Source organism: Balaenoptera borealis, assembly GCF_965194805.1.
Source record: "Balaenoptera borealis genome assembly, chromosome: 5".
NCBI lineage: Eukaryota > Metazoa > Chordata > Mammalia > Artiodactyla > Balaenopteridae > Balaenoptera > Balaenoptera borealis.
The window spans coordinates 49,829,400-49,845,413 of NC_138862.1; the positions used below are offsets into that span (position 1 = coordinate 49,829,400).

The window sequence follows — 16,014 nt, forward strand, 5'->3', positions numbered from 1 at the left end:
AAGCTTTTGTCTAAGATCAGAAACAAGACAATGATGCCCACTCTCATCACTTCTGCTCAGTATAGTACTAGAAGTCCTAGTCAGAGCAATTAAACAAGAAAAAGAAATCCAAATTGGAAAGGAAGAAGTAAAATTGTCTTTGATTGCAGATGGCATGATCTTTTATATAGAAAACCTTAAAGAGTCTACCAAAAACTGTTAGAACTAATAAACTAATTCGATAAAGTTGAAGGGTACAAAATCAACATACAAAAATCAGGTGCATTTTTATATATTACCAACAAACTATCTGAAAAAGAAATTAACAAAACAATCCCATTTACAGTAGTATTGAAACAATAAAATACCTCGGAATAAATTTGACCAAAGAGGTGAGAAAACTCTACACTGAAAACTATGAGACATTGATGAAATATACTGAAGAAGACACAAATAAATGGAAGGATGTTCTGTGTTCACGGATTGAAAAAATAAACATGGTTGAAACGTCCATACTACTCAAAGTGATCTACAGATTCAATACACTGTCTACCAAAATTTCAATGGAAATTTTCACAGAAAAATAAAAAAGAACAGTCCTAAAGTTTATATGGAACCATGAAAGATACCAAATAGCCAAAGTAATCTTGAGAAAGAAAAACAAAACTGGAGGCATTAAACTTACTGATTTCAAAATATATTACAAACAGTATGGTATAGGCATAAAAACAGACACATAGATCAATGGAACAGAATAGAGAGCCCAGAAATAAATCCATACATTTACAATTAACTCATCTTCTGCAAGTTCTATATTATTTATGAATGTAGTTCCTGAATACTTTCTGAGCCCATTTTACTCACAGATCAAATAAATGAGTATCACTGCTTTTACAAACTTAGTAGATTAAAAGTAGTAAATTAGAAGGGTATTGCTAGAGGAGAATAAAAACAAAAAGTGCAAATGATCATATGCCATGGAGAAGATAAATTGATCAAAGTAAATTAAATAACTTCAGAAATAACAGCATGGGGGTAATTAGTGTGGGGATACACAGTTTTCATTCATTAAGAGTCACAAAGGACATCACTGTACCCCAATAGGTGACGTTCACAGTGGGGATTCTGAATAATCAAAAAAAGTTAAAAATATCTTCTGGTTGTGCCATAGAAAACTTTTCATTACAAAGAATTGCACAAGTTGAGAAACTGATGCATTATGATACACTTTCAAGTTTATGAAATGAATGTACATGTCAAGCATTTTATTTCTTAAGGATGTCAACAGGATAGCTACTGCTACGTTTCACATTCTCAGGATGAATATTAGAATTTTAGATTCTTGGGGTTAAAAGGTATATTAGGCAACTTTCTGTTAAGCTTTTTCTAGCATTGAACAATTACAACAAATCAAGAGTGTGTCACAATTTCAACATCAAGCTCTTCAGAGGTGAAACAGAGGCCATGTGGCTAGTTGTACAGAGCTGAGGCCCTGGAGCCAGATCTAGATGGGAAGCTCACCTCCACCAGGTATTAGGTGAGAAATCTTGGGGACCTCCCTCAACTCCTCCAAGGCTCAGTTTCTTCTGTTGGGGTAACAAAGCCTAAGAATTAAGTAGTTAATGTGTATAAAATCGTTAGCATAGGGCTAGGCACTAATAAGTAGCCATATATGATCATCTATTTATCTTATAGCTATTTGTCATCATCATCATTATTATATCACACCTATTAAAAATTCTTAATATATTTTTCTGTGTTAAAAAACTCATTTTTGTTAAGGCCAGTAATACGATCTTGCTAGAGATGAGTGAGTATTTCTGTGTTTTATTTTCTTTACCTCTGCTGTGGACTGAGCATTCAAAACCAGGCATATTGGGCCATGAACAATATAAGCTGGAAGGGATAAAGAAGTGTGGGGCAGATTAAGAGAAGATTAAGTTATATACAGTCAGATATCAAGCAAAGGGAAACACAGAACTCCAGTATCGTCCCTTGGGCACTGAAAAGTAAGTAGGTTCAGTCCAGTAGGCAGAGACATTAGCAGAAAAGCAGGTGGCAATGGAATATTGAAGTCAGGTGAGCATCACCACTGAGGTTCCAGAAAATATGGCCATTCATCAGCAGCTGAGAGTGAAGGAATCTGCAAGAGCTGGACAAAGTATTAGGTCTTAGCAATCAGATGAGGCAAAGCTCTTGTCCTATTAGCAGATGAGTGAATTGGAATTCAGGGAAGCAGGGGTAGAAATCCAATAAGATAGAATGGGCCAACACTGTCAGAAGTGGTGCAGGATCAGTGGCTGTGCAGATACTTGGGGTCTACTGTAAATTCATTGGGTACCAGGTGTCTTTGGCTGCTCAGACTACTTTAACAAAAATGCCATAGACTGGGTGACTTAAACAGCAGACATTTATTTCTCACAACTCTGGAGCCTGTGAAGTCCAAGATCAGGGTGTTAGCATGGTCTAATTCTTGTGAGGACCCTTTTCCCTGGCTTGTAGAGGACTGCCTTCTCTCTGTATCTTCACATGGCAGAGAAAGAGCTCTGGTGTCTCTTTCTCTTTTTTAAGGGTTTTGATCACATTGTGGACTGTACCCTCATGGCCTCATCCAAACCTAGTTGTCTCCCAAAGGCTCCACCTTCTAATACCATCACACTTAGAGTTAGGGCTTCAACATATGAATTTTGGGAGGACACAAACATTCAGTCCATAACAGCAGTCTCAGACAGTCAGTTCTAGGTCTGCTGTGTTGGAGGACTAGGGCTGCTAAGTGACCTGTTTTTGTTGGGCATGTCTCGGGTGTTAGGCAGTGTTCAACCCAAAAGTAGACAGTGTCAGTGACTTCTGAGAAAAAAGGTCAAGGCAGGCCGGAGCTTTTATTCAATAGAATACCCTTAAATTTTTAATCGTTGCAAAATTGAATACTCCAGGGGTCACAATATATTGCAGAGATGTTCTTTTTTATTTCTGTTTTAATTACTGAAATCATTACGTTGTGATTCTTTTTTGTGGTTGTTTTTGCGTTTCTTTGTAACGGTTGTTGCTGAAAGAGTTTTGAATGTAGTGGAAAGATTAACTGCATTTGAATAAAAAAATAGATGGTAAACATGACAGTAATTGCATGAGAAAGTTAGTTTAGTTGTTTTTAGCTTCAGTGTGAGAAGGGACATCCACTGGACTTTAGGATATGAAAAATATGATTGTAATAATTGTGAGGGACTCAAGGGAAAGACAATGGGAATATAGGATTTTATATAACTCATGTTGAGTGTTTTTTTTTAAACACATTTTTTTTCCTGGGGAGGATTTTAGGGAGTTGATGAATTTTGCATATTTTTAGAGCAGGTAGAGGTCTAAAAATTTGCATTCTTAAGGATCTCAGTGAAATTACCGCAAGGTTTCCAGACCGTACTTGTAAATCTTGTACTCCAATAACATTAAAGCTTTGCTAGAAGACCTCTCCCTAATCCCCTCTTCCTCTCTACTTAAAACTTTTTCTTAGAAACATTTACATTTTAGAAGGTAGAAAGACAATTTCCTAACACTGTGTAAAATTACTTCCATGTTTCAGTGAAAAGCACCATTTTTTTTTCTTTTTTCTAAGAAGGGAACACTTACTATGTAGTTTATTTTTCATAAAATTTTTGTTAAGATTTTAAAATCCTTTCCATGCCATTACTTAGTTTACCTAGAAAGAGAAGAAGATATTAAGAAAGTCTTTATTTCTAAGCTTGTTGGCCTATTCAGGCTCAGAATGTAGGGCCATCGTAGTCCCATGAGTTTTCAGTTTCTCTGTGAATTACTCAAATTGAATTAAGATTAGAAGAGAGTATGCTTTGACAAGAAATGGAATTTCATTTAAAAGAAAGACCATTAGGGTCTTAGAGATTACAGAGAATTTACACAGTGTGATGATGTAGCTCTGTAGTTGATGGTATTTGGGCTGCATAAGACTTTTGAGAGATCTTTCATGCAAATGTCAGCCAAGGGAGTCTAATGAACTGAGAACCAAAATAGTCTTTGACCATCACAATGAATCAAGTCAAGAGATCATTGTTAGGCTATAGTCTTGAAAAACTGAGCCAGCATGGTGAATTTTTCCCTGGACAATATTTTTGTAAAGACAAGAAGGAATGGGTAAATATGAAAGAATGTTTCATTGTCCAGATGGTAGTGAAGGAGAGGATTAGGTAAAGAAAAATGAGAGCAAGGTCAATGGATTTCTAGATGCAGTTGGTAGGAAACACAGCTTCTGTTGTGAAATCAGGAGAGGAGCTAGACATGGCAAGCAAAGCATTGGTGGGAATTCCTGTTAGGTGGACCAGCCAGGGCAAGTGGGGCAGAGAGACAACAAACATTTTTGTATTGGTCACTGCTTGGCTTGTGAAGCCTGGTGGTACAGTACTCTCATTATCCCAACCAAGTGGCATAGAACTATTGGGGAAAGGAGGGATATTTGTGGCAAGGGATTGGACTAAGCAGCTCCCAGAATCGGCAGCATCATGGAATCTTCAGGGCCTGTGAGAGTGAGGTCCAGTTAGCTGAAAAACCACTTAGCCAAGATATTCACCTCACCCTGATGTTATACTAGCTCAAAACAGAAACAGGAAAAAAAAGGTAATTAAATCACACCATTTTCCAGTACTACTTGGAATTTCCCCAGAATTTCCATTCCAATACCAAACTATATTAGCTAAAATAGGATTAAGTAAACAAAATACAGAAGATTTTGAGGTGGGAGAATGGTAAACTGCTTGATAGTATTCTATTTACCGGAATTGTCCAGTAAAAGTCTTTCTCTCTCTCTCTGTGTCTTTTTTTATTTAACAAAAAAAAGAAAAGTATACTACAATATACTGTTTGCTTTCATAGAGTATAATCAGCTCCATTTCATATTAAACTCATTAAAAAATTTGATTGTGCATACTGGAATACCAGTGTTTTTTAAAACTTACTAACATATGGGGTACTCTTTTGGATACTAGGAATTTTATTGATATTTTTCACTTTCTGGAGGGGCAAATATTATGGAAAGCACGATGTCTAGCCTCCTGTGTATAGTCATGATTTTGGGTGTGATATCCTCCACCCATTCAACAAATATTTCTTGAACATGTAATATGTACCATGGACTGTGTTAAATTTTGAGGTTGCCAAAATGACTGGATAGGAGATCCTTTATGAAGCTGTCAGATGATCTCCAGGCTTGAGATCAGCATGTATGTGGGATCACTAAGCACTCATGTACTGAAAGAGTTATAAAGCTGAAAAGAAATACATTATTGAGTATAACTTCTATATCAGGCAGAAAGTTCAGAGTTTTAAATTTCATTTATTTCATGTATTTTATAATCATGGTGACATTCCAGATTAGAAACTTCTAATATGTTAATTTATCTGTGAATATAAACATTTAAATTTAATTATGTTTTATAATCATAGTGATATTCCAGATTAGAAACTTCTATTAATTTATCTGTGAATATATAGTAATTATATATTTCTTTTATCTGTTGATTGCTTTTCTACTGTGTCTTATTGATTCATCTCTACCTACAATTTTACCTTTTAGTTGATCCCCTGGATTCTCTTCTCTTAGCACTGCAATATGCTACTCATGACTGCTGCTGGGAAAATCTATCTAGAGTAGCGCTGTCCAATAGAAATGCGCTGTCCAATGTGAATCATATGTAATGAGACATTTTTAGTAGCCACCTTAAAAGAGTACAAAGAAACATGTGAAATTAATTTACACAATACATTTCGTTTAACCCACCATATCCCAAATGATATTATTTCAACATGTAATCAGTACAAATGTATTAATGGGATATTTTACATTCCTATTTTTCTGGTACCAAGTCTTTGAAATCTGTCATATATTTTACACTTATAACACATCTCACTTTGGGCCAGCCATATTTTAGGTGCTCAGTAGCCACATGTGGCTAGCCGCTTCCACAATGGACAATGCAGATCTAAGAACATTTCTATTCTTCCTGTTCCTGATGAAAAGATGATGTTAAATTGTCACGCATTACAATTCCCCCATCAACAATCTCTAGCCACCCATTAGCCTCATCTGTTTTTAGATCTTGTTCCTAGTAAAGTGAATCTGCTTGCTCTATCACTAAAATGACTTTCTCTTTTCTGTTTTTAGCCCTTTTCACAAACCCCTCATCTGCCAACCCATCAACCTTACCTGGTTCAAGATCTCAACCCACTTCCTCCCTCAGGAAGCCTTTACCAGATCTTGCTCTCTCCTTTCCTTTGTACTAAGGTTGATAATCAGGTTACCAGTTGATACCTATATGTAGATATAGTACCTACGTCATATCATTTCATGTGTGAACATTTATGTCATCAACCAGAACATTTTGATCCTTTATAGCCTCTTTTCACAATAGGTCAAAATGAGTGTTCATTAATTGGCTGACCAAGATTTGGTATGCTAAATTTTCTAGAAGCATAAGTAAAGTACTGAACCGTATTTCTTATTCTGTGTAATTTCACAGGTTTGTTCTTTCATTTATCTACCAAATATTAATTGAGCACTTATTATGAGTCAAAGACTGTGCTAGGCTATGGCAGTACGATATTCTCAATACATCACGTGCATCTTTCAATGTCAACACATAGTCTTCTGTGAGATTGAAATATATTTCACTGTTTTTATATCCCCTGCTTTTTAGAATTATAGAGCTGGAAAGGACACAGAGACCATGTGGTGTTCACTCGCTGAATTTTGCAAATCTGAGAATTGAAGTTCATAGAGGTTATGGGTTGTAGAGCTTATTGGTGGTGGATCTGGGACTAGAATTCAGGTCCTATTTTTTCTCCAGTACATTATGTTTCCTCTATATTGTGGTCACTGGAATAAGCACATGCATTTACAAATCCTGTGTAACAAACCTAGAATTTATGGCAAACAACACAGCTAACACTGTTGCATACTGGAACCCATTTTCCACTTCAAAAATTTCTTTTATCTTAAGTAGTTTTCCTTCTCTTTACTGTGACAGATTTCCAAAGTGCTTCAACTTTCACAAGCAAATATTAGTTTCTGGATTAGAGGCAGTTAAAAGGAAGACAACATGGTCCCAAAAGTTAATTACAAATTTCATTTTTCCAAAATTTTCTGCTTCCAGGATTCTGTCTCATCAGTCAGTAAAACTGTAGGTGTGCCTGTCACCAACGTGAAGGTCTGCAAGGAAATTTGATTAATGCTACTTCCAAAGATAAATTTCCAGTTAGCCTAGAGCCATACCTCAAATGATAAAAATCCAATTTCACAATGTTGTCTTTCACTTTAACAGGTGACTGAGTAAACAGAGTTTGTAATGTTGACAGTTGGAAGTGGGATACATACAATATTCTTTAATTAATATCTGAGTCTACATATACACCAATGACATTTCTTAAACAGAAAATATATTTAACTTTTTCTGCTTTGAATATTTTGTAAAAATGTTTTACTTAATTAGGGTGCTATTTTTTTTTTTTTTTTTTCTTTTTGGCCATGCCACACAGCATGCAGGATCTTGGTTCCCCTACCAGGGATTGAACCCGTGCCCCCTGCAGTGGAAGTGCGGAGTCTTAACCACTGGACCACCAGGGAAGTCCCTAGGGTGTTATTTTTAAAGGTATCATTGTGGTAGAATATTATCTGCACAAAATATGTTTATTAAATTATTTAAAGTCATATATATATTTTTAAAATTATTTGTTTATATAACATTTTATTTATTTATTTATTTATGGCTGTGTTGGGTCTTAATTTCTGTGCGAGGGCTTTCTCTAGTTGCGGCAAGTGGGGGCCACTCTTCATCGCGGTGAGCGGGCCTCTCATTATCGCGGCCTCTCTTGTTGCGGAGCACAGGCTCCAGACGTGCGGGCTCAGTAATTGTGGCTCACGGGCCCAGCTGCTCCGCGGCATGTGGGATCTTCCCAGACCGGGGCTCGAACCCGTGTCCCCTGCATTGGCAGGCAGATTCTCAACCACTGTGCCACCAGGGAAGCCCAAGTCATATATTTTAAGTTGTAATCTTTGTTTTACTGCATCTGAGTATCTTTAGATGCTTATTCCTGGTGCTCCCCTTAGACCTACTGGATTTGCATTTTTTGTGGACTGCTATCAGCCAATCGATTTGCATTTTCAATAAATCTTTCAGATGATTTTTATGCACATGAAATTTTGGGAACCTCAGATCTGAACACAGAGAAGACTATACTTTTAAAAATATTCCTGTCCCTCAAGACACTGATGTTTTCCTTGCCAGCTGTTTTTCCATGTTTTGTTACTAGAAGTAAAATCACCTGCTATCCATTAAGTTGATTGACATAACCAGGTATTTTGAAGATTCTAACTGAATCATTTCCTCAGTTCAATGGATACATTTATTTAGTTTACTTAAATTTCAATCAATTAAGTAATCATTAACTATTTTCAGGATAGTTAGTCACTTGATCTAGGCTCTGCGGAGAATAATCAAATATGTTTCAGAGCTGAGCCTCCATCAAACACTGTCCCATTGTATTTACCATGTTGCTATGTTCTGTGTCTATCCCCCTGCCTGAATGTGAATTCCATGATGGTTAGGCACCAAATTTTACTCACTTTTGTGTCCTCAGCTCCCAGGACCATGCTTGGTATGTAATAACCACCTATTACACATCTGTATTTGGATTTTGAATGAACAGATGTGCCACTGAGACATGTTCCAGGAAGTAGGATAGAATGATCAAGTGGTTGAATTTGAAAGCCAGGGTGTGTGCAGATGCCACAGGTAACTCTAGAGAAGTGTTCAAGGAAGTATAGGTGGGTTTCAATTTATGTTTATTATTTTAATTAAATGTAGTAAAAATATATTCTATTAAATTTTATGTGATACTTTTCCATATATTATTGCATAAGCATTTCCCAATGCTATTAAAATTCTCTAAACATAATATTTTTTTTTAAATTAATTAATTTATTTATTTTTTATTTTATGGCTGTGTTGGGTCTTCGTTTCTGTGCGAGGACTTTCTCTAGTTGTGGCAAGCGGGGGCCAATCCTCATCATGGTGCGCAGGCCTAAACATAATATTTAATTGAATGACTATACATATTTTATACTAATCCCTTCAGGATTTTTCCAAATATTTTTGTTTTCTTCTTTCCTTTTCTTCCCCCCTCATTTCTTCCTTCCTTCCTTCCTTGTTTCCTTCCTTCCTTCTTTCCTTCCTTTTTTTTTCTTATAAGGAATGCTCATTGAACATCATTTTACACCAAGTTCCTTTTTTTTTTTTTTGAATTATAGACGGTCAAATCATATTCATATATTTCTGAGGCTTTTAAAATATGAGATCAAATCACTTTAAAAAGTCATATACATATATCTTTCTATATATGAATGAATGAATATGGCATTTCTTAAATGAATTGTTTTAAATTTAATGATTTCTCATAGAAGTGACATTCTAAACTGCAGTTGAGTCCCCAGGCTGCTTTCTGAATTTTATTTTATCCATAGAAATGGCTGAAATATCACTTATGACCCCAAATCCTAACTTAGTCTATGACATTCAAATATTGAAACTTTAATTCAAGTATTGAAACTTTGATTGCAGATTCCAAGCAAGTCTAGAGGCTTCACATTCCACATCCTTTGAGACTTAAAACATCTCTAAATCTATTCTTCCTCTGAGTCCCAAGGGAGTAAAGGGGGAGAGGGTGTGGTTGGTGAACAGCATCTCCCAAGGATGGGCAGTCCCAGTCCCTGCCAGCTTTTGAGGAGGGGCTGGAAGTGGGGTGTGTGTGTAGGGATCTCTAGAGGCAAATGGGTAGAGTGGCAGAGTCTATAAAAGGGCCACTGATGTTGGCAACTGCATATCCCCCAAAATAAGATTTATTAATTGGACCTCAACGATTGCCCTGAAAATCTGGATTTTAGCCTGTAGCAATGGGGTGCAGCTAAACTGTTTTCTTTTTGTATTTATGTATAGTTCAAACATGTGAAATGAAATCGAAAAGGGAAAAATTCACCACGTGGATTCTGTTAATGCGCTGTCCGCCCAGATCCCCTTTGGTGCCTTTTACTATTACTGTGCATACTCCCCCAGCTTTTGTGAACTTTCTCTTCTTTTTTCCTTTAACAGCTTTATTGAGATACCTTTGGCATAAAAAAAGTTGTATATATTTAAGGTGTACAACTTGATGTTTTGATATATTATATAAACATTGTAAAAAGATCACCGCAATCAAACTAATGTATCCATCACCTCTACGTAATTACCACTATGTGTGTGTGTGTGTGTGTGTGTGTGTGTGTAATGTCACCTGCCACTCTCTTCAGAGGACTGCCTTGAGGCTATGGGAGCCACTTTGCCACAGGCACATGGAGCCTGAAACGCTTGGGTCTCCTTCAGCCTCTCACCTCACTAGGCAGCTGTTAGCTAATAACTGACTGCTACCAGAATATGAAAGCTCAGCACACTTGCTTTGAGTAGGAAAAACTATGAAGTGTAATTTGCACTTTAGAATTCCTCTGCAGAATCAGGCTGAAACTGCCTGTGAGAGACTTCACCTGAAAGTCACACCACGCTTGGCTTCTGCCCTACCCTTAGCTCTTCTGCAGATCCTTTTCCAATGCCTGCTGGGAGCACTTCTTCAATAAATTATTTGCAAGCAAATCCTTGTTTCAAGGTGTGCTTTTGAGGAACTTGACCTAAGAAATCCTGCTATCAAGTGGGTTCAGGTTTTTATGCTCTCCCTCATTTTTTTAAATATCTAAAGACATCTTTAAATAGTTGAACTCCTACCACACCCACATAATCATCTACTTTTATCCCATTAAATATTACTTCAAACATTTCATTAGTGGCTACATAATCTTCCACTGGTATCTGAGTTTAATACACTTTTTTGGATTGCCAAATATTTTTGCTATTGCTTTAATTTTATGAAAAGTGCTCTGATGACTAACTTAACCTTTTCCTTATTGTATTACCCTAGGATATATTCACAAAATGTCTATGGACAATTTCGTAACTTGAACTTTGCAAAAATTAGACCAGTTTAAAAAGGCACTATTAATGAATGGGTACACTAGTTTGAACATCACCTTGGCAATACTGAATGAGAACATTTTAAGCATTAATTTCTTAGGTATTACATGGTAATAACTATGGTAGCAATAATCATCATATGAGCAACCATTTATTAAGCACTTACTTTGTGTTAGGTATTTTATTAGATGCTTTGCTAAGATTATTTTGTTTAATCCTACAAACAACCATGTGAAATGATTACGATCATATGATGAAGGAATCAAAATTGAGAGATGTAAATACTTTGTAAGGTTCTTACGGCTGTAGGTGGCCATGCTAGGAATTGAGGTAGAGTTTGATTGCAAAGCTGTACTCTTCATCAATTTTTTATCAGCGTCATTGTTTAGTTTGTATTCATTTTTTATTATTAGCTACATTAAGCATTTCATCCATTTATTTATTTGCAAATGTATTTATTTATTATCTGGTTGTGTCCTGCCAGTTCATCTATTGGAATATTGATGGATTTTCTCACCATTTTGTATGAACTTTTTATATACTATAGTTTGGAACCCTCTGCAAATAATATTTGTTGAAAATATTGGTATCTTTTATTTCTTAGGTTGTTTTTATTGTAAATATAAAGTTCTTATTTTACTGTTTTTTCTCTATATAACTTTTTCAAATTAATTGAAACATCAAACATTATTCTTCCAAAGAGCTGATTTGCTTTTCTATTTTTTAGAATTCTGATCTTTAGATTTTTAAAATGTTTATTTAATCCAAATTGTGTATATATGTATATGTATTTGTGTATAAATAAATATGGTCTACTTTTGGTATATTGGCTATTTTTGAGGCAAGAAGAATGAACTGACATATTAGTATAGTGTTTTAGCAAGTGAATGTGGAAGTTGGATGGAATTGTGTGAAGGAGGGAATTAACATGTACAGAATGTGTGCTGTGTGCTAGCATTTTACATATAGGCATGGAATCTGGTTAGGAGGCTTTTCTATTAACCCACTCCTGATATGACAAGAGCATAAAATAGGGTGTTTGCAATAGGGGAAGGAAAACAAGGGAACAGTAAGACAGGCTCAGATGACTTCTCTGTCTTCCCTTTTCTCTTTATGCCACACATTGAGTGTCTAACACTGTATCAGATGGAGAACATTGAAGAATTCCTAGTAATTTTGGGTTTTACGAAGACAAACATTATTTTCTGGTAAAAAAATAGTTACATGAGCAATTCAGGTAAAAGCAGATTTATGTTTTTGGACCAAATTGTGTGTCTTTATTTATTTTTTTAATATTTATTTATTTATTTGGTTGCATCGGGTCTTAGTTGTGGCAGGTGGGCTCCTTAGTTGCAGCTCCAGGGCTCCTTAGTTGCAACTCACCCATTCCTTAGTTGCGGCACGTGGGCTTCTTAGTTGCGGCATGTGGTATCTAGTTCCCTGACAAGGGATTGAACCCGGACCCCCTGCATTGGGAGCATGGAGTCTTATCCACTGCACCACCAGGGAAGTCCTGAAATCGTGTGTCTTTAGACTTGATTTTACCTGAGCAAGCTATTAACCATGAGATTATTGTCTACTGAGCCAGAGGAGCCATACTGGCATCTATCTATTGTGGTTTTATGCATTTTTATTGATTTAGTGTGATTGGGAAGAGATTATTGGAAGTAAATTACACACTTCTGCTCTTTATCTGTCATCTATAGCTGGTTGCTTATTTGGTTTCAATGACTTGTTCCAAAGGCAGTTCTTGTGGTGTTGGAACAGAGGACAACCTACAATTGACCTCACTTAAAACTGGTTTAACTAGTTAACCCAGTTACTTTTACAGTTTGGGTGAGAAAGTTTTAAAATATTTGAGGAATATAAGGAAACAGTAAATATAATAATGGCTAACATTTGAATAGAACCTTACTGTTTACACACACTTTCACAATACATTATTTAATTTTCATAATAACACAAGATAGAATTATCTTGAACCTAAAGCCTACCTTCAGTTTCCATGCATTATACAGTGCTGGAATTAGAAAAGAAGACTTAGAATTTTTCTATAACAAACATCAGATATAAGGAGTTATAGCATGAAAGAAATTCTTCATCTTAACTTAGGAAAGGAAAACACAAACAAGTGGATAAACAAAATGAGAGGGGCAAAATCTAAAAAGCATATCTGAGGAAGAAATTCCTCATAGTGAAGACTGGGTGTTTGAAGGAAGTTGCTTTCTTCCCTAGTTTGAATGTACTCTTTGGAGTGATTTGTAAATTATTCAAGCCTGATAACTAGAAATTGAATAATTGACATTCCCAAAGCATGTGAGACATTTTTAAGTAGTGACTCTCCATTCTTCAAGGTTGATGATGATGATGATGATGAAAGTTAATGTTTACTGAGACTTACCATGGATTATGTAATATGCTAACAGATTTATACTCAATATGTCATAATCCTTACAATAATCTGATGAAACAAGCCCTGTTAAACCATTTTCAGACAAGGGAAAATGAAGCACAGGGAGCTTGAATAATAAAAAGTGACTGTGATGTGATGGGATATCTGATTGCCTGACTCCAAAGTTTGCATATTGAATGATTATACTCTACTATAGGACAAATATTAGGGACACCCAAGCAGAGTTGCCTGAACAAAAATCTTGCTATTTAGCAGTATATTCTAATTGGGTGAGCTGCTCAGCCAAATTTCACACAATAGTCACTGGTTATTCTTGTTAGTGGCCTTCATGAAACAGCCTAGAAAACCTCCTGTTATGCAGGCCACAGGGCTGAGTTCAATTCTCCACTGGACCACTGAGAAAATGCCTGGTGCCTTCATGAGGCAGCCAACATGACAGCAGTGGGAAGGCAGGTGAGCCCACCCAGCACGGCTCTGTCATCCTAATGTTTGGCTTTGCTCTATTACTGACTATGTCTGTCTTGTACATAAGAAACATGAGGCCCAGAGAGATTTGCCTGGTTTTATCAAATGTTTATCCTTGTTAGAGAGCAGGAAACAATGTTTTGGACTTGAAGAGGTTTTCATTAAACATAAGCAGTATGGAAGATAAAGGTCTCAGGATCTTCTTTTTTGGAAAGTTACTCTGGAAACTCAATAAACTCCAGAACATCAAACAATCTAGATAATTTCCACAGGGAATAAAAGGTTTTCTATATTTGGTTTGGTTCTAAAAATACTAGGCTCTAATAGAGAAGAGATTATTTCTCTGCTAAGTAAATAAATTTGTTCTTTTTTCTCAGAATGCTAACTTCCTTGCTTTTTGCCTTTTCAGAGAATGTGTGTTCTGTCAGCAGCTAAGAGCACAGATCTGGTTGCTGATCAAGACTGAAGTGAGGCCTGAGAAAATACAGAACTGAGGTAAAAAGTTCCAGGAAACATTGTAAATCCTGTCACGATGTTCTGTGGTATTTCTAATGCTTAGAAAAACGTGAACTTGAGGCGAATATGAAAAAGGTAAAGGCTTAGTTTAGCCTGAGAAACAGAAAACTGAAAAGGAAAATGTGAATTTTTGTTTTTAGTGTACAATAAGGACGACTTTTGGCTTGTGTTAAAAAGAGGAAACTAGTTAATTTGAGTTTGGGGCACACTTTGGATAAAATCTAAATTTTTTATCATGATCCTTATGGCTTTTCATCATTTGGCTTCACTGACTCTGGTCACACTGGCCTTCATTTATCTCCTTGTACACTTGTTTTGGCCTAAGGACCTTTTGCATTTGCCATTCCCTCTGCCTGAAATGCCTTTCCTGTTGCTTTCACTTGGTGGGTTCATTCTCATCATTCAGATCTCGGCTCAAATGTCATCTCCTTAGAAAGACTTTGCTAGATCACCCTAATCAGCCCTTGTGTTCCCCCTCACCCACCATCTAGTGTCCTCTTCCGTAGTTTTCCTCTCCTCTGGGCCACATGAGAAGATGATACTTTCCTGACACTGTTACAGGCAGGCCGGCCTCTGGGATAAGTTTTGGGCAATAGGACATAGATTAAAAAGGATGTGATGGCGGAGTCTCATTAGCCTTGGTGTTACCCAGGTGTGAGCACAACACGGAGCAGAGCCCCCTGATGTAGGGCACGTGTAAGAAAAAACTCCAACTTTGTTGTTTGAGGACACTGAGATTTGGAGCGTTGTTGGTTATTGCAACATAACTGCACTCATTCTGTCTGAAACACCATCCTTCTGTTTTATTTTCTTTAGAACACCTTTCCCTCTTTGAAATGATCTCATTCACTTATTATTAATCTTGCCTTTCACTTCCAAACATTGCTAGGTGTGTTAGTTGCACACAATACACTACCTGATTAACCTTCTATGTGGTCTGTGGATCCCCATCAAACTCAAACAATGTTAAACAGGTCTTTCAGAATAGCCCTTAGGCTCTCCGCTAACTGTCTTGGAACGAATGTGGTAAGCAAGGAGAGGCCCATGAATGGCCCTTGATGAACGAGGCTAGGTCCCCAGTACCTCAGTGCTCTCCCTGCCCCAACCCATTTCTCCTGACAGAGGCAAGCTGCTTAATTTATTCCAGAAAGACTATAGACTGAGCAGAACCAGTATAGGCAGAATGGATATTGTTTCTCATCCCTAATGAGGGTCTCCTCCAAACAAGTAGACTAGGAAAGAAGAAGGTGTGTGTTTCCAGAGTCTACACAGATTCTGCTCTCCCCATATCCTCACCCTAGTCACTTGGATAGAACTGATATCCCCACCAGGGGAATATGGTGATCCCAACAGTTGCAGGTCACCAGCCCTGCCTTGGGTATGTCAATTCAGTGGATAAAATTTTAAGGAATGTCTCCATTTAGAAAATGAAGGGGTTGCACTGCATCAGTAGTTTCCAAACTATGATCGCTGAGGTGCTGCCAGAGGAACAGGAAAGAGATTATTGCTAGTTGACCTTTGTCTGCTCTCCCCTCCTTTGCTTCCTCTTCAGCCAAAACATCTCTTTTCAAAAAAAATCTGTTTTATATA

At 36.8% G+C, this 16,014-nt stretch overlaps 1 long non-coding RNA gene across 1 annotated transcript; it reads right to left on the reverse strand.

Annotated features, from left to right (window-relative positions):
* Positions 1–821: 821 nt before the first annotated feature.
* On the reverse strand, positions 822–14,327 carry LOC309628829. Its single transcript, XR_014244731.1, has 2 exons — positions 9,058–14,327; positions 822–8,921 (listed from the first exon to the last, which is right to left on the reverse strand). It is a non-coding gene; the product is annotated as an uncharacterized lncRNA (long non-coding RNA).
* Between the last annotated feature and the right edge of the window lie 1,687 nt (positions 14,328–16,014).